The 24,428-nt window shown below is 44.6% G+C and overlaps 1 protein-coding gene across 1 annotated transcript in view; it reads right to left on the bottom strand.

The window, feature by feature from the left end:
- Window positions 1-24,428, bottom strand: part of SRP54 (signal recognition particle 54) — a 1,212,380-nt gene that overhangs the window by 42,781 nt on the left and 1,145,171 nt on the right. The gene's annotated exons all lie outside the window — the stretch shown is intronic.

Here is a 24,428-nt window from a genome sequence, read left to right as displayed (position 1 = left end):
ATTACCATCTACCTGGGTCCCCAGATCTCTTACCTCTTCTGTACTAAGGGGGCTGCCACCTATGTGTTAATTCATGGGTGTTTTGTTTTTCCCAAATGGGATGACTGTGCATTTTTTGGCATTTAGCTTGAGACCATGACTTTGACACCAGGTGTACGTCTCAGTAAGACCCTTTTGGAGAATGTCTGTGTCAGCTGGTGAGTCAATTATGGCTCCCAGCTTGCAGTCATCGGCGAACTTGGTTAGCCATAGTCCTCCTGTGTTTGCCTGTACTTCTGAGAAGTATATGCCGAACAGTAGGGGTCTCAGGATCGAGCCTTGTGGGACACCACTTGTGACTGGTTTAGAGTCGGACCTGGAACCCGCTATTCTAACCGTGTGAGTTCTGTCTGTAAGCCAGCTGGCAACCCATCTCATAACGTAGGGGTTTATGTTCAGGCTGGTGAGCTTTTCTATAATTCCCGAGTGGGGACTGGTGTCAAAAGCCTTGGTGAGGTCAAGATAGGCTGTGTGAACTACCTTTCCCCTCATCTCTGGCCTTGGTGACAGTCTCAAAGTCAACTAGGTTTAGTAGGCATGATCTGCCCTTAAAGTCGAATTGGGTTGGGTCAAGTGTTTGGAGGTTCACAATGTCTTTGCTAATGAGTTCCACGAAGATGCGCTCCACAGCCTTGCAGACCAGGCTAGTCAGGCTTATGGGGCGATAGTTACCAGGGTCAGTTGTCGCCCCTCCTTTGTGGAGCGGAATAACTGTTGGTGTGCACCATTCTATGGGCACGTAGCCTGTGGAAAGGCTCAGATTGAACAGTGCGTTTAGGTGGGGGGTTAGTTCGTTCTGTAGTTCGTGCAAGACGCAGCCTGGGACACCATCTGGCCCCATTGATGCTGTGCTTTTGGCTTTTGAAAGGGCTGTTTTCACCTGTGCATCTGTGATTTCCGAGACACTATACTTTTCCGGTACTGTTGTGGGCCCTTTTGGGGGTGAGAGGGAGGTGAAGTATGCACTGAATCTATCTGCCATGATGTTGGCAATATCAGTGGGTTCAGTATATTTTGTGCTATTTTGCACTAGCTCAGAGCATATCTGTGAGTTGCCACTTAGATTCTTGACATAGCTAAAGAAGGCTTTGTGGTTATCTTTTGAATCCTTGACTATTTTTCTTTCAAAGTTAACTTTGGAGGATTTTATGACGGACCTTAGTTTCTTACTGATACTGATCAGGAATGTCTTGCCTTCTTGGGATTTGCTTTTTCTGAACTAGTTTCCTCCTTCTATTGTATAGCCTGTTTAAGGCAAGGGTCCACCGGACTGGTTTCCTTCTCTTAGGGGAGTGAGTCTTGGTTTTGCTAGGGATGGCACGATCCATGCATCCTTGTAGGTGCTCATAGAGTGCAATTGTAAAGGTTTCTGCATCTTGGGCAGCGTTATCCTTTAGCGTGGGGGCTGTGAAACTTACCACCTCTGTCTTAAGTAAGGTGAAGTTTGCTTTAGAAAAGTTTTTTACTGTGGTTTCCTTAGTCAGATAGGGGTGGTGGTGGGGTGTGGACATCTAGAGTGATTAGTTTATGGTCTGATCTAACCAGTGATGGGTTGACCTCTGGTGTGGAACACCTGTCGCCCATGTTGGTGATGACCAGGTCCAATATGTTTTCACCTCTAGTAGGGGAGTTTACCAGCTGATCCAGGGCATTTCAGTTGATAAATTCCAGGAAGTGCTGGACATGGGAGTTTGTACTTGAGCAATTTTCCCAGTTAACGGTAGGGTAATTGAAATCGCCCAATATCAGGGTATTCAGTAGGACCTTCATATTTTCCAGTGTCTCCAGAATGGCGGAGTGGTGGTCATGGAGGGTGATCTGTAGCAGGGCACAATTTGCATTGCATATTTGCCTGATGTTACTTGCACATGGATAATCTCGGAGGTATCATGCTGCACCACTAACCTGGAGGTGTAGGTATCCTTGATGAATATGGATATACCCCCTCCTTTTGTGTTTCGGTCCATGTTCTGTGGCCGAAATGTGTGGTATGAGTTGTAGTTATTGTTGACGAATTGCTGACAGAAATACTGAAGATCAAAAACACACGAACACAGTTGAGTAAAAAGCAGAACACCTTTATCCAACACAAAGCTTTCGGGACAACTCCCTTTTTCAATGATTAACACAAGGTGCAGTTACATTCACATTTAAATACACCCACCACACATCACATGACCTGCAGCCAAGGTCATATGATCAACTGCATCAGTATTTAATATTTCTACTGGTATTTTTACTAAATAATGTAAAATTCAGACTCTTATACATATACATATAAATATACACCTATTCTTATATATAAAAAAGGTATGATATATCTCAACACTCAGAAATTCATCTACTATTTATATGTATATGTATATGTATAAGAGTCTGAATTTTACATTATTTAGTAAAAATACCAGTAGAAATATTAAATACTGATGCAGTTGATCATATGACCTTGGCTGCAGGTCATGTGATGTGTGGTGGGTGTATTTAAATGTGAATGTAACTGCACCTTGTGTTAATCATTGAAAAAGGGAGTTGTCCCGAAAGCTTTGTGTTGGATAAAGGTGTTCTGCTTTTTACTCAACTGTGTTCGTGTGGTATGAGTTGTAGCCCGGTAGTGCTGGGGTGCTCTATGGAGCTTTGAACCAGGTCCCAGTTACTGCACAGATGTCGATGTTCTCCATACTGAGGAGTGCTTCGAGCACATGCATTTTGAGATTTAAACTCCTGGCATTGAGTAGCATAACCCTCATTTTTTTATTTGTGCTGTTTATGGAGTTGGGTGGTGCTGCGGTAGCGTTGTCGCCTCACAGTAAGACATTGTCCTGTTCGATTCTTAGCTAGAGCGTCTTCTGTGTGGAGACGTGCGTGAATGGGCATACCTTCGTTGAAGGTTGTGCGTCAGGGGTGGCAACTCGGCATGTAAAAATCAACTGCCAATCATTAGCGGACTGGAGTTCCGCTGTGGCGACCCCTAACCGGGAAAAGCTGAAAGGCACAACAACAACGGAGTTTGGTTTGACTTTTGAGCCTTACCTAAAAAAGGCACTATAAACATCTGGGGTGTTCTTACTTTACTGAGTGACTAACAGAAGAAGCTTGGATAAATGAAAGTTATGCACTTTCCTCACTGTTAGATCCATGTTGACTTCTTCCATCTGACTCAACCTGTGGGTTCTGCAGATCTGAATGGATCAGACATCAGCCATACTATAACTTTCAGCTCCAAAAGCTCAGCCTCCTCTTCCATAATGCCCAATAAGCCTACAACTCCTCAATGAAGTTTGCCCCTCATGACACTAAGCCTACAAGAGAGGTTTGAAAAGACATGCCCCTACAGGGAACGATTTCAGATAAAGGAAGAGACCAGAGAGTCTGAGCAAGTCCTTGGGCTGGTTGGCATGGCCTACTAAGAGATCTATGTATATGCTAAAATGACAATTTGGCAGAGAGAATGGAGGGTGGAATGGCTGAAATGGACGAAAGAAAACAATACGGATCTAGCAATATGTTAAGTACATAACTTTCGTAGCTGATGTTGTCTTTTCTTTCTGTCTCAACCTATGGGACACAGTTCCAGCCACTTAGAAATAATCAAAGAATATTATGCAATACAGTGGAGCCTAAAGCACATCTAGACAGAAACTGAATGTCTACATTTGCAATGAGCAACAAAGGTATGAGAACTTAACCATGTTGCCACTGATCAACTCTCATAGGTAGGTACTAGGCTATCAGCCCAAGGGCCTATGCAAGCCTAGCCAACAAGGTTCCCTGGCTTACGCCACCCAAGAAAGTTATTTTCCTGTGCCACTGACGAGCAGAGACACAGAAGTGATCCCGGGGTGTATTTCCTATTTCTCATCCACTCATTAAGATTTTTCTTGAAGAGTGCTAATGAAGAACTTTGCTTGATATAGATTGGTAGCCTGTTCCAGAGTATGGGAAGTCTCTGGGATAGGAATGTATCCCTCCAGCATGTCCTGTTTATTGTGGTGACAAGGTTTAGGTCCCTAGAGCGTGTAGCTCGGAGTGATTGGGATTTCTTTAGGTGTAGCATGTCCAACAGCTCTGGGTTTGATATAGCTTTATATGTTAGGCACAGATCACCTCTGAGTAGGCGATATGTTACGGAGTAAAGCTGGAGTTTTTTGAGGCGGTCAGTGTAGGGCATTTGTTTGAGTACAGTAATCCTCTTTGTGAGGTACTTCTGTGGCCTTTCCAGCTGCTGCAGATGTCTTGTGAGGTACATTCCAAAAGGGGGGTTGTACTCTATAATGGGTCTAATGAGTGATGAGTAGAGGGTAACGATGACCTCTTTTTTCCTGGATGAGAACCCTTTTATGATGAGGTGTGCCACGTAGAAGGACTTCCTGACTACTATGGTGATGTGACTATCAAAGGAGAGACTACTGTCCACCTGGGTCCCAAGGTCTCTTATCACGCATTCGGTGTTAAGTAGATTGCTGCCTATGTGGTAGTTCATGGGTACAGAGTTTTTACCAAAGGGGATGACACTGCACTTTTTGGCATTGAGCTTGAGGCCATGACTCTGATACCAGGCATCTGTCTCAGAGAGGCCCTTCTGTAGGATGTTCACATCATTTGGGGACTTCACTATGGCTCCTAGTTTGCAGTCATCTGCGACCTTCATTAGCCAGAGGCCTTCTGTGTTAGCCTGTACTTCAGAGAAGTAGATACCAAACAGGAGCGGTCCCAGGACGGAACCCTGTGGTACTCCACTTGTCACTGGTCTGAGGTCAGATTTGGAGTCTGCAACTTTTACAGTGTGGGTTCTGCCAGTGAGCCAGTTGGCAACCCATCTTGTGACGTAGGGATTTATGCCTAGTTTATTGAGTTTAGCTATAATTCCAGAATGGGGGATGGTGTCTAAAGCCTTGGCGAGGTCAAGGCAGGCTGTGTGAACCACTTTACCCTCATCTACGGCTTTGGTGACTGCCTCAAAGAAGTCGATCAGGTTCAGGAGGCATGATCTGCCTTTCACAAACCCGAACTGGGTGGGATCCAGAGTTTGGAGGTTACCAATGTCTTTGTTTAGGAGTTCCATAATGATATGTTCCATGGCTTTGCAGACCAGGTTCGTCAGGCTAATAGGTCTATAGTTCCTGGGATCAGTGGTGGCTCCCCCTTTGTGGGGTGGGATAACTGTTGCTGTGCGCCATTCAGTGGGCACAAAGCCTGATGCGAGGCTATTATTGAACATGGTGCTTAAGTGGGGAGCCAGTTCATTCTGAAGTTCGTGTAAAACGCAGCCTGGGATGTTGTCCGGTCCCATGGATGCTGTGTTTTTGGCTTTAGAGAGTGCAGCTTTCACCTGCGTAGTTGTGATTACAGGGACTCTGCATTCTTCCTGTATAGATATGGGCCCTTTATGGGGTGAAGGGGGGGTAAAGTTAGCACTGAACCTATCTGCCAGGATGTTGGCAATATCAGTTTGTTCTGTAATTTTCATGCCTTTGTGCTGCAACTCAGAGCAGATCTGGGTGTTGCCACTGAGATTCTTGACATAGCTATAGAATGCTTTGTGGTTGTCCTTGGAATTAGTGGCAATTTTATTTTCGTAGCTAGCTTTGGAGGATCTTATAAGGGATCTCAGCTTCTTACTGAGGCTGACCAGTGAGCACCTCCACTCATGGGATTTTACTCTCTTTTGAAACAGTTTCTTTCTTCTGTTGTACAGTTTGTTTATGGCAGGGGACCACCAGATTGGCTTCCTTTTTTTGGAGGATAGCATCTTGGTTCTGTTTGGGATAGCACGATCCATGCACTCATGTAGGTGCTTATAGAGCGGATTTGTGTAGAATTCAGCAGTTGTAACTGTATTGTCCATCTGCATGGGTGTCATGAAGTTCACTACTTCTGTCTTAAGAAGCATGAAGTTGGCTTTGGAGAAATTTCTTACTGTGGTTTCCTTAATGGGGGGTGGGGGTGGGATGTGGATATCAAGGGTGATTAGCTTATGGTTGGATCGGACCAACGAGGAGTTGACTTCAGGTGTGGAACACCAGTCACTCATGTTGGTAATGACTAGGTCTAGGATATTGTTGCCCCTGGTGGGGGTGTGGATAAGTTGATCTATGGCATTGGAGTTTATGAATTCCAGAAAGCATTGCGTTAAAGAGTTAGTACATGAGTAGTTTTCCCAGTTAATGGTGTGGTAGTTGAAGTCGCCCATTATTAGGGTGTTTGGTTGAACCCTAATATTTTCCAGTACATCAAGAAAAGAGGAGTTGGAATCCTGGGGCATGGTGGGGCATCTGTAGCAAGCTACAATTTGGATTGCAATTTTGCCAAGAGTTAGTTGCACTTGGATAACCTCGGATGCATTATGCTGAGCAACTAGCCTGGAGGTGTGGATATTCTTAATGAATATGGACACACCCCCACCTTTGGTGTTTCGGTCCAGGTTAGATGGCCGAAAAGTGTGGTATGAGTTATAGCCTGGTAGTGCAGGGGTGTTCTCTGGAGCCTTGAACCAGGTCTCAGTCACTGCACAGATATCTATGTTCTCCATTTTAAGGACTGACTTGAGTGAGTGCATTTTGAAATTTAGACTTCTAGCATTGAGTAGCATTACCCTCAGTTTTTGCTTGCCTGTTCCTGTTATGGTGGTGAATTTGTTACTTGAACCCTGCCTAAAAAAGGCACTATAGGGGCAGCAAGAGCCTTAGCCAGTATCCGGAATCCTTGGGGCGACAGGTGCAGGCCATCTGTGGCAAAGTATCCTGGTCTGTCAACCATGTCATCCCAAGCAGACAGATACTGGATCCCCTTTGAATGACACCAGAAGCTTAGCCAATTGTTGAAATCAATCATGTTGTCCTTGTACTGCGGTATCATTCTGGGCAATGGCAGAATGCTACTCAGGGCTAGGGTCATACCTGCCTGGGCTACAAGATCGCAGAGCTCTTTCATATCTCTCTTCATGTAGTCCAGGGAGGTATGTCTCAGGTCATTCACACCAACATGGACAATGACAGAGTCATATTTGTACTTGTTGTGGAGTGACCTGAGTGCGTGGGTTATGTGGCAGATCCTGGCACCCGACAGGCAGCTGACAGTAACCTTCTCCTTGTTTAGCCTGGTGAGTGGGACATCAGTGTGCCTGACTATAGAGTCACCTATGACTAATGTGTTAGGTATGTTTGTTTTGCCTTATTGGCTGTGTTTGAGTGGCACACTGAATCTGTGGGCTATGTGTCATTTGGGTTGTGTTGGGGGATGGAGGTTGCTTGTGTTTCTGCTTTGGAGGTCTCTTGCTTAGGCAGATTATTGAGAGCCTCCGCAAATGTTTTTGAGTTTCTATGTGTGGATTTTGGTGGTGTAGACGTAGTGAGACTATGTGATGTGTGTGGTGTGGTGCAAATGTTTACCTTCTCCTCATGACTGTCAGGTTCAGTCTTGGTTGGTGAGAGCTTTACCTCCAGTTTGGCTAGATAAGTGCATCTCTCACAGGTTGTAGTGTTGGGTGGTAGGAGGAGAGGGTTGTCTGTGTACATGAGGCAATTTCTACATTGCCTCAAGATGCCCAGATTCATCAGATAGACAGGAGAGAACACTGGGAGCTGACCATTGGACATGCCTGAATAAAAAACTATTTTTCTTTAGATAAGTGAGGAAAGTGAGTACAAGAGCAGTTTTTCTCAATGCCAGTGAGAAAAGTACAAAAACTGTTTTCCTTTAGGTAATGAGGAAGATTGAGTGCTATAGTAAGTAGCTTATTTAGTGCTTACAAGTTCTGAACAAGTGCTGAGTATGAATAAGCAAATTTAAGTGCGAAAACTAAGAATCTGTATCTGCACTAGATGAGTTACAGGACAGAAACAAGTGCAAATGCAGGCTTTCAAATCAGAAAGTTGAGAGAGATGGAAGATTGCCCAAACGGCCAATAATTACAAATTCTGGGCCAGAACCACTCCTTAATGTGGTAGACAGGTTACCCAATGCTTACCACTCCCACTGATAAGCTAGAAGACTTCCCTCCAACACAGAAAGGCTTGGGGGGCTCAGAAGCTTACAAACAGTCCTGGATACAGCAAATCTGTATCTGGAACACTAGTTACAGAAAAGGTAGGAAACAGGCTTACAGTGATTTTTTTTTATGTAGAAAAGTAGCAAAAACAGTAGTAAAAACAATTCACATGCAGTGCAAGCTAGCACACTTGAGTATGTAGCAATATTAGACCACAGACAGTTTGAAAAATGCAATTAAATTAAAAAGGACTAAAAGCAAATGCAGAAGGGGTTTATTAGGTAGAATGCGGTAAAGAGATGGGACTGGGGGAGTGTCCTAGATCAAATCTACAGTGGGGCGGGCACTGCAAAAGCCACCAAATTTAAACTACAAACCAAAAACAGGGAAGGGGGTGGGGAAGACAGTTTCAGCAGAGATTTGAGCAACCACTAATAGTATAAATTATAAAACCAAAAAAATATCCTCAGCTCTGTATATTTGCAGACCAGACTCTCAGAACAGTGCGACAACAGATAGCTAAGCAACAATTAAACTCTATAATAAAGAAAACTATACTCAGCTCTGTATATTTGCAGATAGTCTTGTAAGGCTGTATCTCGGAACACAAATTCCAATTTAAATGCAGGCTGTTAACAGGTCAAATTAAGGGGAACCTTGAGTTAGGTAACACACAAGCTATAAAAAACAGTTATATCAGCTGAAGACAAGGCAGAAAATGGGGGTGGGAAGACAGTTTCAGCAGAGATTTGAGCAACCACCAATAGTATAAACTATAAAACCAAAAACATATACTCAGCTCTGTATATTTGCAGATCAGACTCTCAGAACAGTGAGACAACAGATATCTAAGCAACAATTAAACTCTATAACAAAGAAAACTATACTCAGCTCTGTATATTTGCAGATAGTCTTGTAAGGCTGTCTCTCAGAACACAGCTTCCTATTTAAATGCAGGCTGTTATTAACAGGTCAAATTAAGGGAACCTTGAGTTAGGCAACACACAAGCTATAAAAAACAGTTATATCAGTTGAAGACAAGGCAGGGAAGATCCAAGGAAGATCAAAAAGACTGTAGAAGTGGTCACTGCCCTGGTGGAATGAGCCCTAGCTTGCAGGGGGAGGGGGAGAGAGAGAGAGAGAGAGAGAGAGAGACATTTACTACAGTAAACAAAGGAAATACAATCAGATGCCATTTGGACAAGGTCACTTTGAAGACCAGCTTCCCTAGTTTGGATTTAGAAAAGGATACAAATAATTGATCAGACTTTTCTGAGGTGCTTAGTTCTGTACCAATAAAATCTAAATTGACAATACAAGTTTAGACAATGAAGCAAATATTCCCCTTTGTTATTGAAATTGGGAAAGAAAACCAGTAGCTGGACAGACTGATCTCAAGTTAGATTCTGATGTTACTTTAGGGAAAAAGACTGATTAGGGCACAAGGAAACCCAGTCCTTATGAAAGGCTAAATAATGAGGGACAATAGATAATGTCCCCTAATCGGGGGTCTCAGTAAAAAGTCACTTTTCAAAAAGGTTTTAGACAAACTTAAAAATGAAAGTTAGAAATTGCTAACAACTGGACTTTAATGGGGAAGTAACTTCAACAAGAATAGAGAATGCAAGTTAAAAAATTCAGGGCAGCAATTAAGGGAGCTAAAAAGCAATCAGGACATTTAGAAGAAACCCATAAAGATAACCTTTTCCGCCTAGAATACACTTCTCTGGTGGATAGTTTCTGAGAAGAGGATAGGATATAAACAACTTCTTCAGAAAGATTGTGATTTCTGGCTACCACTGAAAAGTACAGTTTTGTACCTACCATAAATGTAGATGTTCGAGTGTATACCCTGCTGCAGTCATCACACTTGGGTTATCCTGTCGTCAGGCGGTCCCCGCAGTCAGCCTGAATTCCAAAGTCTTGGTCCGGCATCGGTTGCTGTCACTTCTTCCCTGACGTCAGTGCGCCAGGGGTATATATAAGAGGCATCCAACGCCATTTTCTTCAGTTTTTCTTGCCCCAGATGTCAGGTGCCCCCCAAAAAATGGTCAGTAGGTAGTACCAATAATAAAAGCTTAGCACAAACAAAACATCCCTCCAGATATAAGCAAATACACCACAAAGGTTGTATCAGATTTTAAGATATTGAAAGGTTTTAGTTAGGTCAGAGGGGATGGAGGGAGGGTAACCTGGACTGCAGCAGGGTATACACTCGAACATCTACATTTATGGTAGGTACAAAACTGTACTATGTTCATCGTGTTACCCTGCTGCAGTTATCACACTTGGGTAGAATCCCAAAGCTAAGGATGGGAGGTGGAGTCAAACAGGGTTAGAGAAGGCCCTGCAAAACTGCAGTGGCGAAGCCAGCTCTAGTCTTAGAGTAAAGAGGTAAGTGATAGTGTTTGGTGAAGGTGTGTACTGAACTCCAAGTTGCAGCTTCCAGAATATCCTTGGTTGGCACCCCCCTGAGGAAGGCTGTAGATGTAGCTGCTGCCCTGGTGGAGTGGGGCCTTATGCTAGCAGGAACGGGTTTTCCATGATGGGTGCAGCAAAAACGTATGCAATGTCCTATCCATTTGGAAATGGTCTGTTTTGAGATAGCTTATCCAAGTAGTAACGTAGTTGCCTGTGAATGTCCAAGGAATGCAGGAGTCTTTCTCCTTTGTTCTGTGGATTTGGAAAGAAGGTGGATAAGTGGATGGTTTGATTTAGAGCCGCACTGGATACCACCTTTGGCATAAAGGAGGGGTTAGTTCATAGATAGACTCTGTCTTGATGAAAAATGAGGAAAGGCTCTACTGCCATTAGTGCCTGTAGCTCTGAGACTCTTCTGGCTGAAGTAATTGCTAGCAGAAGGGCAGTCTTCCATGATATAAACTTTAAGTCAGCTGAGAAAGCTGGCTCAAAAGGTGGCAGCGTAAGTTTTTCCAGAACAAAATTTAGGTCCCAAGTTGGTGTTGGCGCTCTCCTGGGAGGCCTAATGTTTTTTGCCCCGCTGAGATATTGCCTTAGAAGTGGATGTGAAAATAAGGGAGGATCCGTGTTGTAGTGAGCTGAAATAGCTGAGGCGTGATTTTAATAGATGAAAAAGAAAGTCCTTTGTGTAACATCACAGTTAAATATTGTAGAATTTAAGGCATGTCCGGCTGAAGGGTATTTTGGCCTTTAGCTTGGTTCCAGGCGCAAAATCTTTTCCATTTGTCTAAGTAGGCTTTCCTGGTGCTGGGCCTCCTGGCCTCCAGAATGACATCCATAACAGCTTGTGAAAGAGGGGCTGGCTGGTTGCTTAGGTGATGTGCCATGCAGCCAAATTTAAGGTTTTGAGCTGGCTGTGTAGAATCTGACTGCCTTGCTGTATGAGTAGATGAGGAATTTGTGGTAGAATCCATGGTGGGCCCTGGGCCATGTTCCTTAGTAGTGGGTACCAGTGCTGACGTGGCCAGTCCGGGGCAATGAGTATCATTCGAGGTCTCTCCACCCTGACTTTCAGCAGCACCTTTGTGGGAAGGGGCAATGGAGGAAAGGCATATACTGTCAGCATTTTCCAACTGAATGACAGTACATCCACTTTCCAAGCTTGATGGTGAAATGTCCTTGTGCAAAATTTTGAAAGCTTCTGGTTTTGGGGGTTGGCAAACAGGTCTATGTCTAGGCACCCCATTTTTGAGTTATCATTGCAAATACTTGTGGATCCAGTTTCCACTCGTGGGGATCCACGATGTTTCTGCTTAGGTCGTCTGCCAATGTGTTCTTTTTTCCTGGCAGGAATTGAGCTTGTAATTGAACTTGGTAAGCCAGTGCTGTGTTCCACAAGGTCATTGCTTGCCTGCATAAAGGGTAGGAGTGTGTACCCCCTTTGTTTGTTTATGTACCGCATTACTGTGGTGTTGTCTGTCCTTATTATAAGCTGTCCTGGATGTCAGAGCATTCTGTACAGCTAGCATTTCTTTTTGATTGATGTGCAGATTCCTTTGATCTGCAGTCCATATGCCTTGAACGCACCGTCCTGCCATGTGTGCCCCCCAGGCATAGTCCGATGCATCTGCTGTCATAGTTTGCCTGGCTGGGGGTAAAGTGAAAGGCTGACCCTTGTTGAGGTGACATGCCTGTGACCACCATAGAAACTCCTGTTGAAGGCAGGGAATGAGAAGTATCATTGTTTCCAAGCTGTGGCTGTGTTGAGTCCATATGCTTTTCAGGTACCATTGTAATTTCCTCATATGCAGTTTTGCAAATGGTATTAGTAGTATACAAGATGCCATGAAGCCCAAGGCCTGCAGAATTTTTCTTGCAGGGAGTTGGGTCTTTGTTGCCATTATTTTGAAGTATTGAGTTAGCTGTAGTTTGTCTGGAGTCAGATAAGCCATATGGGCCGTTATATTCAAGCTGGCACCCAGGAATGTTATATTTTGTGAGGGCACTAGTTTTGATTTCTTTTCGTTTACTGTGTACCTTAGGCAACTTAGAAGGTGTTTTACAAAAGTCAGATGTTGTAAGAGAATGTCCTTGCTTTCTGCTTGGATGAGGCAGTCGTCCAGGTATGGGTATATTTGAATTCCTCTGTCTGCAGTATGCAATTACTGGTGCCAGGCATTTTGTGAAGACCCTGGGTGCAGTAAATAAGCCAAAGGGCAGTGCAGAGAATTGGTAATGGGTTGAACCTGCAATGAAACGGAGGTATCTTCTGCAATTTTGTCTGATAGGGGCATGCAGGTATGCCTCCTTGAGGTCCAACTTTACTAGCCAAGCTTTCTTGCCCAACATGGGAAGAAGCTGCTGTAGTGTTAGCATCTTGAATTTGGGTACTTGCAAGAAGGTGTTTAGAATTGAAAGGTCCAGAATGGGTCTCCAAGCATTGTCCTTTCTGGGGACTAGAAAGAGCCTTGAGTAAAATCCTTGGCCTTGTTCCTGTGTAGGTACCAGTTGAATGGCTCTCATGTCTGTGAGAGCTGTAATTTGTTTTTGTGCCTCTGCCCATTGATTTTGTGGCAAATTTGGCATTCCTTTTATCCTTGGCAAGGTGTGGAAATGGAATCTGTATCCTTGTGAGATAATGTCTAGGACCCATTCGTCCTTTGTGACGATGCGCCAGCTGTCTATAAAAATGCAAATTTTCCTCACAAGGGAGTTGCCAAGAGATTTTTGCTTGGCAGCTTGAGGTTTAAGTCATTGTGTTTGTCTTCTAGTAGTTTGGGACCTGTCTTCTCCTCCCTTCTGTGTTGCAGTGCCCCATTGGCGAGGTTTGTAAGGGATTTGTGCTTGTCCTCTGCCCCTTGGGCATCTGTATTTACCCATCTGTGGTCTGTCAGAAGCTGGAAAGGACCAATTTATTGCTGGCCAATTTCTGCTGAAGCGTGGGGGTTGTACCTGTAAGAAATCTTTGACTGTCTGCATAGATTTTGCCTTATCCTCCATTTTCTTTAAAACCTCTTCTGCTTTAACCCCAAATAAGACATCCTGCTGTAAGGGTGCATCTAGTAACTTTGCTTTCACATGATCAGGCAGAGTTTGTTCCTTTAACCAAGCATGCCTATGTATAACAGACCCAGTAACAGCTGCTCTACAGGAAGCTTCCAAGGAATCAAATCCACATTGTAAAGTATGTTTGCCCACCTGTTCAGCTGCATGCAACAGATCCTGCATTTCTTTGAATTCAGACTGTTGAGGGTGCATGCTCATCTTTTGTTTTATTTGAGACATTAGGAATTGTTGGTATTTCAGCATGTGAAATTGACAATTTAGTGCTCTCATAGCTAGAGTTGTTGAGGTGTAAACCTTCTTCTCCCACCTATCTAGTGCTCTGGAGTCCCTTTCAGAGGGTACAGGATTTTTAGCCATAGAAGCCTTAGCCCCTTTGGGACCCTGGGAGATGGTCTCTGGGTCAGCAACAGGGCTTTTGTAAAGGAATTTGTGTGAGTCAGGCACTCTGTAATATCTATCTGGTTTGGCTGGAGCAGAAGGCAGAGAATCTGGATTTAGACTAGATTCTAAGTAAACATCATCCACAATGTCTAAAACTGGAGGGATAGCAAGTGGTCTGTGCTGGGGGAGTAAAAGAAACTCTCGGAGCCTTTTCTTTGAGTCGTAGTCCTGACCTTCCCAGTGGAAATGTTCCCTCATTCCCAAAGGTTTTCAAAGGTAAGGTTTCCCCAAAGGAATAGTCTTCAGGGGGAGAAGCTGAGGGAATGGAATCTTCAGCATCAGAATCTTCATAAGGGGGAAAGGAGTAATCCTGATCCTCAGAAGAGTCTGAGGAAATAGACACTTGATCAGAGGAGGCATAATCCTCCTCTTGTCTAGGCCTTTTGTCTGGGGGTTTGGGAACCCCTGATTAAGGAAATCAAATCTTCAGCCATTTTAAGCATCTGTTTCTTAGGCATGGGGCCTTGAACTGGAGACTGATGTGCAGTCTTTTTTGGTTTTAGAGGAGTCTTAAGCTTAGCATAAGATTTAATGGTGAGAGCAGTCGGTCTGAAGACACCTTCTGAAACCGAAGGTGTTTCCGCAGCACCGGCTTCTCCTTCTGCAATGTTGTCGGTAGGGCCTAAAGAAAATGGCTGCGTCGGCCTAGAACTCTCTGCTTGAGAATCCAAAGCGGTCTGGGGTTCCAATTCTGCGGTCGTCAGGGGGGCAACCTCACTGAAAAACGGAGAACCGGCGACCAGCCCAACCGAGGCCTCGGAGTCTGGCTTGGATCTAGGCTGCCTGTCTTTATCTTTGCGTTTTTTATGCACGCCGGTAGTCGGTTGCTCCGACGGCATAGTGTAATTAAATTTCCTACCGAAGTAGTGCCATGTGGAATCAAAGCGTTGCTTTATAGTTCGCTTATTGAACCTAGCACAAAACCGACAACCAGTGACGTCGTGGTCTGGGCCTAGGCAAGGTATACAATAAGAATAAAAGTAAAGTCCTTATGAGGTATTTGCTTCCCACAAGAAATGCAATTGTTAACTTTTTCGGACATTGGACTGAGGCAAGAAAAGGTTCCCCAATGGGGTACTTGGCTTTGAAGACTTCGGACTGAAATTCGATTCGAAAATTAGGTGTCGGCCGACCGGCACTTGCAAAAGTACAGTTTTGTACCTACCATAAATGTAGATGTTCGAAGATCCACATTGCTGCAGTCCTTACATATGGGTAGTCCGCTGTCCTCGGTCGGCCCGAATACCAAAGTATAAGGCTGACGTCGGTCAAGGCGCTTAAAACTGACATCAGGACGTCAGGGTACAAAAGAGCATGACCGACGTCATATCCTCAGTCTTTTCTTGCCCCAGATGTCAGAAGGCCCTAAAAAGAAAGGCCAAAACCAAAAGACAGCAAAAACCAACCAACCACCCCTGCACTAATCCTATGTACAATATTTACAATATTCACAACCCAAACCACACAACCGCCTCTAACTACAGAGGGGAAGGAGGGAGGGTAAATTGGACTGCAGCAATGTGGATCTTCGAACATCTACATTTATGGTAGGTACAAAACTGTACTATGTTCTTCATCTCACATTGCTGCAGTCCTTACATATGGGTAGAATCCCAAAGCAGAGGTAAGGGAGGATGGCAAAACTATAAAGCATTAGGAGCTGCCAAAATGCCCTGTAAAATTGCAGTGGCAAAACCAGCCCTAGATTTAGAGTAAAGTGGAAGGTGGTAATGCTTAGAGAAAGTATGCACTGAACTCCAAGTAGCTGCCTCCAAAATATCTTTAGTTGCCACCCCTTAAAAAGCTGTAGAAGTGGCAGTAGCCCTAGTGGAATGAGGCCTAATCCCAGCTGGAATCTCCTTACCATGATGGGAATAACAGAAAGCAATACAAAACCCAATCCACTTAGAAATAGTTTGTTTTGAAACAGGCTTGCCCTGAGAACCCAAAGCAAATGAAACAAATAACTGCTGAGACTGCCTGAACCCTTTAGTTCTGCTCAAATAATATCGCAACTGCCTGTGTATATCCAAAGTGTGCAAAATCTTTTCCCCTTTATTTTGGGGGTTTGCATAAAAGGTAGGCAAATGAATAGTTTGGTTTAAAGCCACACTAGAAACCACTTTAGGCATAAAGGAAGGATTAGTACGTAAAGATACCCTATCCTTATGGAAAATTAAGAAAGGCTCAACCGCCATAAGGGCCTGTAATTCAGAAACCCTTCTCGCAGAGGTAATGGCCAACAAAAAAGCAGTCTTCCATGATAAATATTTCAACTCGGCAGTAGCTGCAGGCTCAAAAGGTTGTAGAGTGAGTTTCTCCAACACAAAATTGAGATCCCAAGCAGGAGTAGGAGCTCTACGTGGGGGTCTTATATTCTTTGCCCCTCTAAGGAATTGTTTAAACAAAGGATGAGAAAACAATGGTGGGTCACAGTCATAGTGAGCAGAAATTGCTGCAGCATAAACCTTAATAGAAGAGAAGGACAAACCTTTGTCCAGTAACTCAGTAAGATATTGAAGAGCCACACTTAAATTAGGCTTAGAAACATCATATTCCTTTGCTGTACTCCAAAATAAAAATCTCCTCCATTTATCTGCGTACACTTTCCTTGTACTAGGCCTTCTGGCCTCCAAAATAACATCCAAAACTTGCTGTGGAAGCTGAGACCCTCCAGGGTTTAAAACAGAATATGCCAGGCTGTTAGATGTAGAGAGTGAAGTTTGACATTGAGTAAATGACTGTTCTCCTGAGACAGCAGGTGTGGAATCGAAGGCAAAGGCCATGGAGGCTCCCGTACCAGACTTCTCAATAATGGGTACCAGTGCTGTCGAGGCCAATCTGGAGCTATTAAAATCATCTTTGGCTTGTCCTGTCTGACCTTCAGGAGTACCTTTGGGAGGAGAGGCAGAGGTGGAAAGGCATACACATGAAGATTGCTCCAATTGAATGAGAGCATCCACTTTCCAAGCTGTGGGATGAAACCTTTTTGTGCAAAACTTTGGCAGCTGGTAGTTTAGTGGAGAAGCGAACAGATCTATGTCTGGAGTTCCCCATAACACTGTCAATTTCTGAAACACATGAGGATCCAATTTCCACCGTGGGGATCCATAATTTGTCTGCTCAACACATCTGCTAAGGAGTTCTGTGCTCCCAGCAGAAACCTTGCCTGAAGATTTAGCTGTAAACTGAGAGCAGTCTCCCACAAAATCATTGCTTGTCTGCATAGAGGATAAGAATCGTCCCCCTTGCTTGTTGATGTACCACATGACAGTTGTGTTGTCTGTTAGAATCAACACCTGCCCTGGAAGAAGTAAATCCTTGAAAGCTATTAATGCAAATTGGACTGCTAACATCTCCTTCAAGTTGATATGTAGATGTTGAAGTCTGGCAGGCCACGTGTCTTGTACCCACTTTCCATTTAGATGAGCTCCCCAAGCTTTGTCTGAGGCATCTGTCGTTAGAATCTGACTCGCCTCTGGCCGGGTCACAGAGAGTCCCTTGTTTAGGTGACATTCCTGAGCCCACCACAAAAATTCCTTTTGAATGCAAGGTATTATCTGAATGACAGTGTCCATATCTTGGCAGTGCTGTGTCCATACATTTTGAGATACCATTGTAGCTTCCTCATATGCAGTTTGGCATTGGGAAGCACCAGAATACAAGATGCCATGAACCCCAAGGCTTGAAGGACTGTCCTTGCAGTCAGCCTGGACTGATGAGACAATTGATGGAAGTAAAGAGAAAGATTCTTTTGTTTGTCCGGGGTCAAAAGGCCATCTGGGATGCTGTATTCAGTCTCACACCCAGAAAGCACATGTCCTGAGAGGGTACTAGACTGGACTTTATTTCGTTCACAGAATACCCCAGGCATCTTAGCACTGCTATCACATACTGTAAATGATGAAGAAGTTCGTCCTTTCCTTGGGCCAGAATCAGGCAATCGTCCAAATAAGGATAGATCTGTATTCCTCTTAGCCTGAAGAAAGCTATCACTGGAGCCAGAACCTTCGTGAACACTCTGGGCAGTAGATAAGCCAAAGGGCAATGCAGAGAACTGATAATGAGAAGTCCCAGCCCGAAAACGCAGATACTTTCTGCAACTGAGCCTGATAGGAACATGAAGGTAAGCCTCCTTGAGATCCAGAGTCACCATCCAGTGATCTTTGCCCAGCAGAGGTAAAAGCTGTTGTAACGTCAACATTTTGAACTTGGGAATGTCCAGATATGTGTTGAGGATAGATAAATCCAAGATTGGTCTCCACGTGTTCCCTTTCTTTGGTACTAGGAACAGGCAAGAATAAAATCCTAGGCCCACTTCTGACAGAGGGACCGGTTGTATGGCCCCTATTTGAAGTAGCAGAGAAATTTGTTTGTGAGCCTCTAGTCTTTGCTGAGGAGGAACGTCCGGCATGCCTTTGAAAGGAGGCAAGGTATGGAAATAAAACTTGTAACCTCGGTGTATGATATCCAATACCCATTTGTCTTGGGTAATCAAATTCCAATTTTCCTTGAAGAGTGCCAACCTTCCTCCCAAAGGAGCTGCCAGGCAAGAAGGATCTGGCAGCTGAAAAGGTAGGTCATTGGGCCTGTTTACGAAAGGACTGGCCCCTGCCCTCACCTGAAGATTGTGCAGGTGAACTCCTGTTCTAGGTCTGAAAGAACTCTGAGCTCTGCCCCTACCACGTCTAGATCTACCCCTAGACTGAGAATCATAAGAAGGATACGTCCACCCCTTAGCAGGCCAATTCCTACTAAACTTTGGAGGCTGTACTTGCAAAAATCTTTAACAGCCTGCATGGACTTAGCCTTGTCTTCCATTTTCTTCAAGACTGACTCCACAGGTGAACCAAACAACACATCAGACTGTAAAGGAGCATCCAAAATCCTTGTCTTAACATGGTCAGATAAATTCTGATCCCTCAGCCATGCGTGCCTGCGAAGAACTGAACCAGTGGCAGCCACCCTAGACGAGGCCTGTACAGCATCAAAACCACATTGTAAAGAATGCTTACCCACCTGCTCTGAAACATGCACCAAATCTTGTAACTCTTTACACTCGATGCCTTCCGCCAGAGCATCCACCTTAGACTTCAATTGAGAAAGAAGATAGTTTTGATATTTCAACATATGAAACTGGCAATTCAAAGCCCTCATAGCTAGGGTAGAAGATGTATAGACTTTCTTTCCCCATCTATCCAAAGCTCTGGCCTCTTTATCTGGAGGAACCGGATTTTTTACAACAGAGGCCTTGACACCCTTAGGTCCCTGACTAACAGTTTCTGGGTCGCCCTAGGACTCTTATAAAGATATTTATGAGCCTCAGGCACCCTGTAATACCTATCCAGTTTAACAGGAGCAGGAGGCAGAGAATCAGGATTAAGTGAAGCCTCTGCAAACACATCTTCCACAACATCCAGAACAGGAGGTATAGCCAAGGGCCTATGCTGGGGCAAAAGCAAAATTCCCTAAGCCTTTTCCTGGAATCAGAGAAGTCCTGACCTTCCCACTTAAAATGTTCCCTCATGGAATGAAGAGTCTCTGAAAAAGAAAAATCCTCTGGAGGAGAAGCAGAAGGAGTCGAATCATCTGCATCAGAATCAGAATAAGGAGAGTACTCCTGCAAGTCTTCAGTCCAAGACTCAGAAACATGCGAAGCCTGCTCAAAACTCCCCAACTCGGCTCCACCCTAGGCCTCTTATCAGGAGGGGCAAAGAACCTCTAATCAGAGTAATCAAATCTTCTGCCATTTTAAGCATGTGCTTCTTGGGCACAGACCCTGCTGCACTAGGAGTGACACCAACAGAAGCTAAACCTGGCCTGCCTCTGGGAGAAGCCTTGGAAACAGAAGGAGAGGGCCTAACCACCCTAGGAAGGGAGGGGAGTACAGTAACTAGGGAAGCCCCTTCAGCCTGACCTGCCTCCTGAGAGGCCACATCCTGCAATATCAAAGTCTCCCCCTGGGACTCCAGAGAAGCCTCCGTCGGAACCACCGGTTCCACTGACGCCTCTAAAGAACCGGCGTCCGGAACGGACGACTCTTCTTGCCTGGGTTTAGCTGCTTTGTCTTTGCGCTTCTTCAAAGAAGCGGGCGCCGGAGAATCCGACTGCATATTATAATTGCACCGCTTCCCGAAGACCAGCCTAGCACAATCTAACCTTCGCTTAATAGTGCGCTTATTGAACCTAGCACAAAAGCGACACCCAACAACGTCGTGCTCAGGCCCCAAACAAGGAATACACAAAGAATGATAATCCCTATGCGGTATCTGTTTCCCACAAGAAATACAGTTATTCACTTTTTCTGACATCCGGTAAAACACTGAGGCAAGAAAAAACCAAAATATTCCCCAACGGGGTACTTAGCCAACTTTGATTTGGTCTGAAACTCCGAACTCGAAAAATTTCAGAACGCCGAACGGCACTTGCAACGCTGCTTCTGCATCGGACCATGCGGCAAAAAAGACTGAGGATATGACGTCGGTCATGCGCTTTTGTACCCTGACGTCCTGATGTCAGTTTTAAGCGCCTTGACCGACGTCAGCCTTATACTTTGGTATTCGGGCCGACCGAGGACAGCGGACTACCCATATGTAAGGACTGCAGCAATGTGAGATGAAGAACATCTGCTTCTGCTTCGGGCACCGCGTGGCAAGAAAGACTGGAGAAAATGGCGTTGGATGCCTCTTATATACCCCTGGTGCACTGACGTCAGGGAAGAAGCGACAGCAACCGATGCCGGACCAAGACGTTGGAATTCAGGCTGACTGCGGACCGCCTGACGACAGGATAACCCAAGTGTGATGACTGCAGCAGGGTAACACGATGAACATCTTGAGAAACCACTCAGTCACTTTAAGGACTTAAGGTTTGGGTGACAATGGCCCAATGAGTGAGAGTGCAAATCTGGACCCAAGTGCAACACCCAGGGTGGGTATTTTAGATGAGACCAAAGAAAAGAGAACTAAACTTGTCATGGCCAGAAGGGAGCATTGAGAATCACTGTTGCTCTGTAAAGGGCAGTTTTCTTTAGGAGTTTCATGATCAGAGATGTTGGGGGAAAGGCATACAGAAGCCTGGGAGGCCAAGCATGCAAGAGAGTATCACTCAGTGATTGTGCATGAAGAGGGCCCATAGCAAACTAATTGCTGCATTTTGTGTTTAAGGGGGTAGCAAAAAGGTCACAGCAAGGCTGGCCCCAGTGGTGGAAGATCTGAATCACCAAAGAAGGATTGACAGACCACTTGAGACATTAAAATGTTCCTGCTGAGACTGCCCTCCAGAATGTTGGACCTCCCGAAATATGCATTACTATAAGAAAGCACTGCAAGGATAGTGCCCATTGCCAAACCCTCATGGATTCTCAATACAAGAGGTAGGACAGGGTTCTCCCTTGTTTGTTTATATACCAGACTACAGACATGCCTGTTTGGATAGCTATATCACACCGTTTGAGAGTCCTAACAAGCCTACAATGCTAACAAGACAGCTTTAGTCTCTGAGATGTGAAGATGGGCTTCTGATAGGACCAGGTACCTTGGACCATCTTCCCAGCGGAATGTCCCCCCCACCCCAAGAGGGAAGCTGCTGTGGTGACCATGGCCTTGGGCTGGGGAAAAACAAAAAGGACAATCTCTTACCACATGTTGGGATGTCAGCCCCCAGACAATGTGGCATCCACAAATATCTGTCAGGCAAAAAGACAAAAGGGAAGTCCATCAGGTATATGCGAAGTACCACTTAACAGACAAGGTCCACTTTAGTACCCTCATGTGAAATCTGACCAAAGGCCCTAAGGGAATGGATGCACACATAAGCCTTAGGAGATACAGCAGAAGTGAATCAGGGGGCTTTGAAGAGCTAGTACCCATGATGCTTGCATTCATGTCAAATTCAAACATGTTGTAGGGGTTTGGCAATCTAATTGGTGGTGACCAGATGGCATCTAATGATCTCTATGGTTTAAAGAGAATCTAGGTTTAATTTCTGGAAGTTGGCAGTGATCTCTAAAAACAGACGCCAATAGAGCAAGAGGTCCCTGGACTGGATCAATGCTGCTCTTGAGGTTGCTTTGAGGAGCAAGTCATCTAGGTATGGAAAGACTTGTTAACCACATACCAGAGCCAGACTGCTAACAATGTTGCATTTGAACATTCACAAAGCTGTGGCGAGACCAGAATGTGCAGCATGAAACCAAGAATGACCAGCCCCCAAGCCTGAAATGTGGGAATTTGCTGGACTGCCTTGCTATCTTGAATGGGTAGTAGGCATCCTTTAGATCCACCAAACGGTGATCATTCAGAACTTGGTCTGCTTGACATGAAGGTTCAGGTTGTTTAGGTCAGAATGTGCCTGATATCCTTGCTCTTAATCTTAAGTAGATACCAGATTCTCTTTGGTCTGGTAGGACCTCTTGGATTACTCGACTTGACAACAGCTTGTAGATTTTGGCTGCTGCTGCCCTTTGCCAGTGGGGTGGAACACCTGTAAGGGACCTTTGTTTTACAACAGGAGTGAATAAAAGGGTACAGAAAAAACCTCTGGCAATTACTCTTTTAACACCCAAACATCTGACATGATGTCTTATCAAGCTTCTGGGTAAAGAGATATGCATCCCCAGCTACCCCTAGAGTGCAGCATTCAGGCAAATATTCAAGAATGTTGAAAAGGCCTTCCAGAGAAATGAACTCTGAAACCCTGATTCTGTGGATCACTTCTGCCACTGAGGTGGTTGTCCATTAAAGTTCCCCACTCTGCCATAAGGGAAACGATTCAGCCTGAGTGTCGTGGGAAAACTGCTGTGACTTTCAGAAGAACATTTTTTTGCCACCTCTCTGATTCCTAGAGAGGTTTCATTGTGGACTGGACAAATGAACTCCCATGACAGAAAAAGTTTTCCTATCCTGCTGGTCCTAGGTCAAAGTCTCCTTAACCTTGGGTACCAAGAGAGTGGATCTATCAAAGGTGCATTTCATAAAAACTTAAAGCACTCCACAAAACTGCATAATGCTTATCCAGCCATGCTGGCATAAGCTCCTTGTCAGCATGCCTGCATGAGCACATCCAGGCATGCTGGTGAAGAGCCATGCCTATGCCTGCTGTGTGGACTGACCCACTGGCTGCACTGGAAATCAGCCACATGGGCACACTGGAAATAAAAACTATGGTGGACAAGTTTCCAAAGATTTTTTTAACTCCTGGAGACTTCAGAGAGCCTACTGATTTGGATGCCTCAGCAACAGTCATGTTGAGTCTTGACAGATGAGCTATATAGTTCAGGGCACAGAGAATAAATGCAACTGAAGTAGTAATGCGCTTACCCAAGTGGACCAAACCCACTTCCTGTTCATGGGATGGACCGAAGCATCCTCTTCTGAGATATCTGTCTTAGTAGCTATAGTGGCAACAATAGTGTCAACCACAGGACACTTGTTCCACAAAGGTTTGTCTTTACGGGGCCAAAACTATTTGCTCCACTGCATCTCTCTCTCCAGGCTCTCCAGGACACCAGATCGGTGAGGGCATCCAGAGAAAGTACTACTCACAATGTGGATGGGCCTGCACCAAAGTCCCGAAAAATAATGACTCCTCTAGAGATAGGGGCTTTCGATGGTCCATCCCCATGCTGTCTTATTAATTTAAGAAAGTCTCCAAAAGAGGACCCTTCACAGAGGAACTTGGGGGACCCCTCACCTTCAAGGCCAGAATCTACTGGGGAGTCTAGCTGCTTCCTCTTTCATAGTTACTTTTAGTGTGGCTCTCAAACTGTCACGTTCTAAAGTGAAGGAGTACCAGGAGACAAACTAAGTTCCATTGGAATCTGAATGCCTCAGAGTTGTGATGCAATTCTGCAGTCCCAATCTTGGCATCTACTTTACCCAAACTCTCCTGCATTGCTCCTCTAGAGGCTGCTACATACTCACAAGATAGCATGTCCTCCTGAGTAGAATACATCCCAGGATTCTATCAGTCTGGATCCCTCCCCATGGTGCTCTGCTTCCAATGTCCAACCATTAATTTTTATTTTATTTTTTTTAATTACTGACTGGGTAAGTGAACTGATCACAGACCCAATTCAGCCATGACCCAGGTACAACTGCATAATTTGTTACACAGATAATTGAATGACTTGCTCAGACAATTTGTGAAATTATTGTAAGAGTTTAGATCTCAAGCTATTACATTGCTAATTTTGAAATGACTGACAGTTTCCACTAGAACTAAATGGTAACATTTTTGTCTTACAGAGTTGCAGTGATTCAATATTTTGTTATGCATGTTACTGACGATTCATAGTAATACCGTTTTTACCCATTTGTTATAATGTTTTCATGTGCACTGCTAACAATTTTTACAAGTAATACAGTGTTACATGGTTGTTGTAATATACACAGTAGGGTAAGACAGTTACAGTACAGGGCCAGCCTGACATTTCAATGGAGACAGGATACTGTTTGGTAGCTTATGAATTTAG

The sequence above is a fragment of the Protopterus annectens genome, chromosome 6.part0 (genome assembly GCF_019279795.1).
Source record: "Protopterus annectens isolate FY-2018-M chromosome 6.part0, PAN1.0, whole genome shotgun sequence".
Lineage (NCBI taxonomy): Eukaryota > Metazoa > Chordata > Ceratodontiformes > Protopteridae > Protopterus > Protopterus annectens.
Note: the sequence above shows the minus strand (reverse complement) of the source record. Positions and strands in the feature narration are given on the sequence as shown.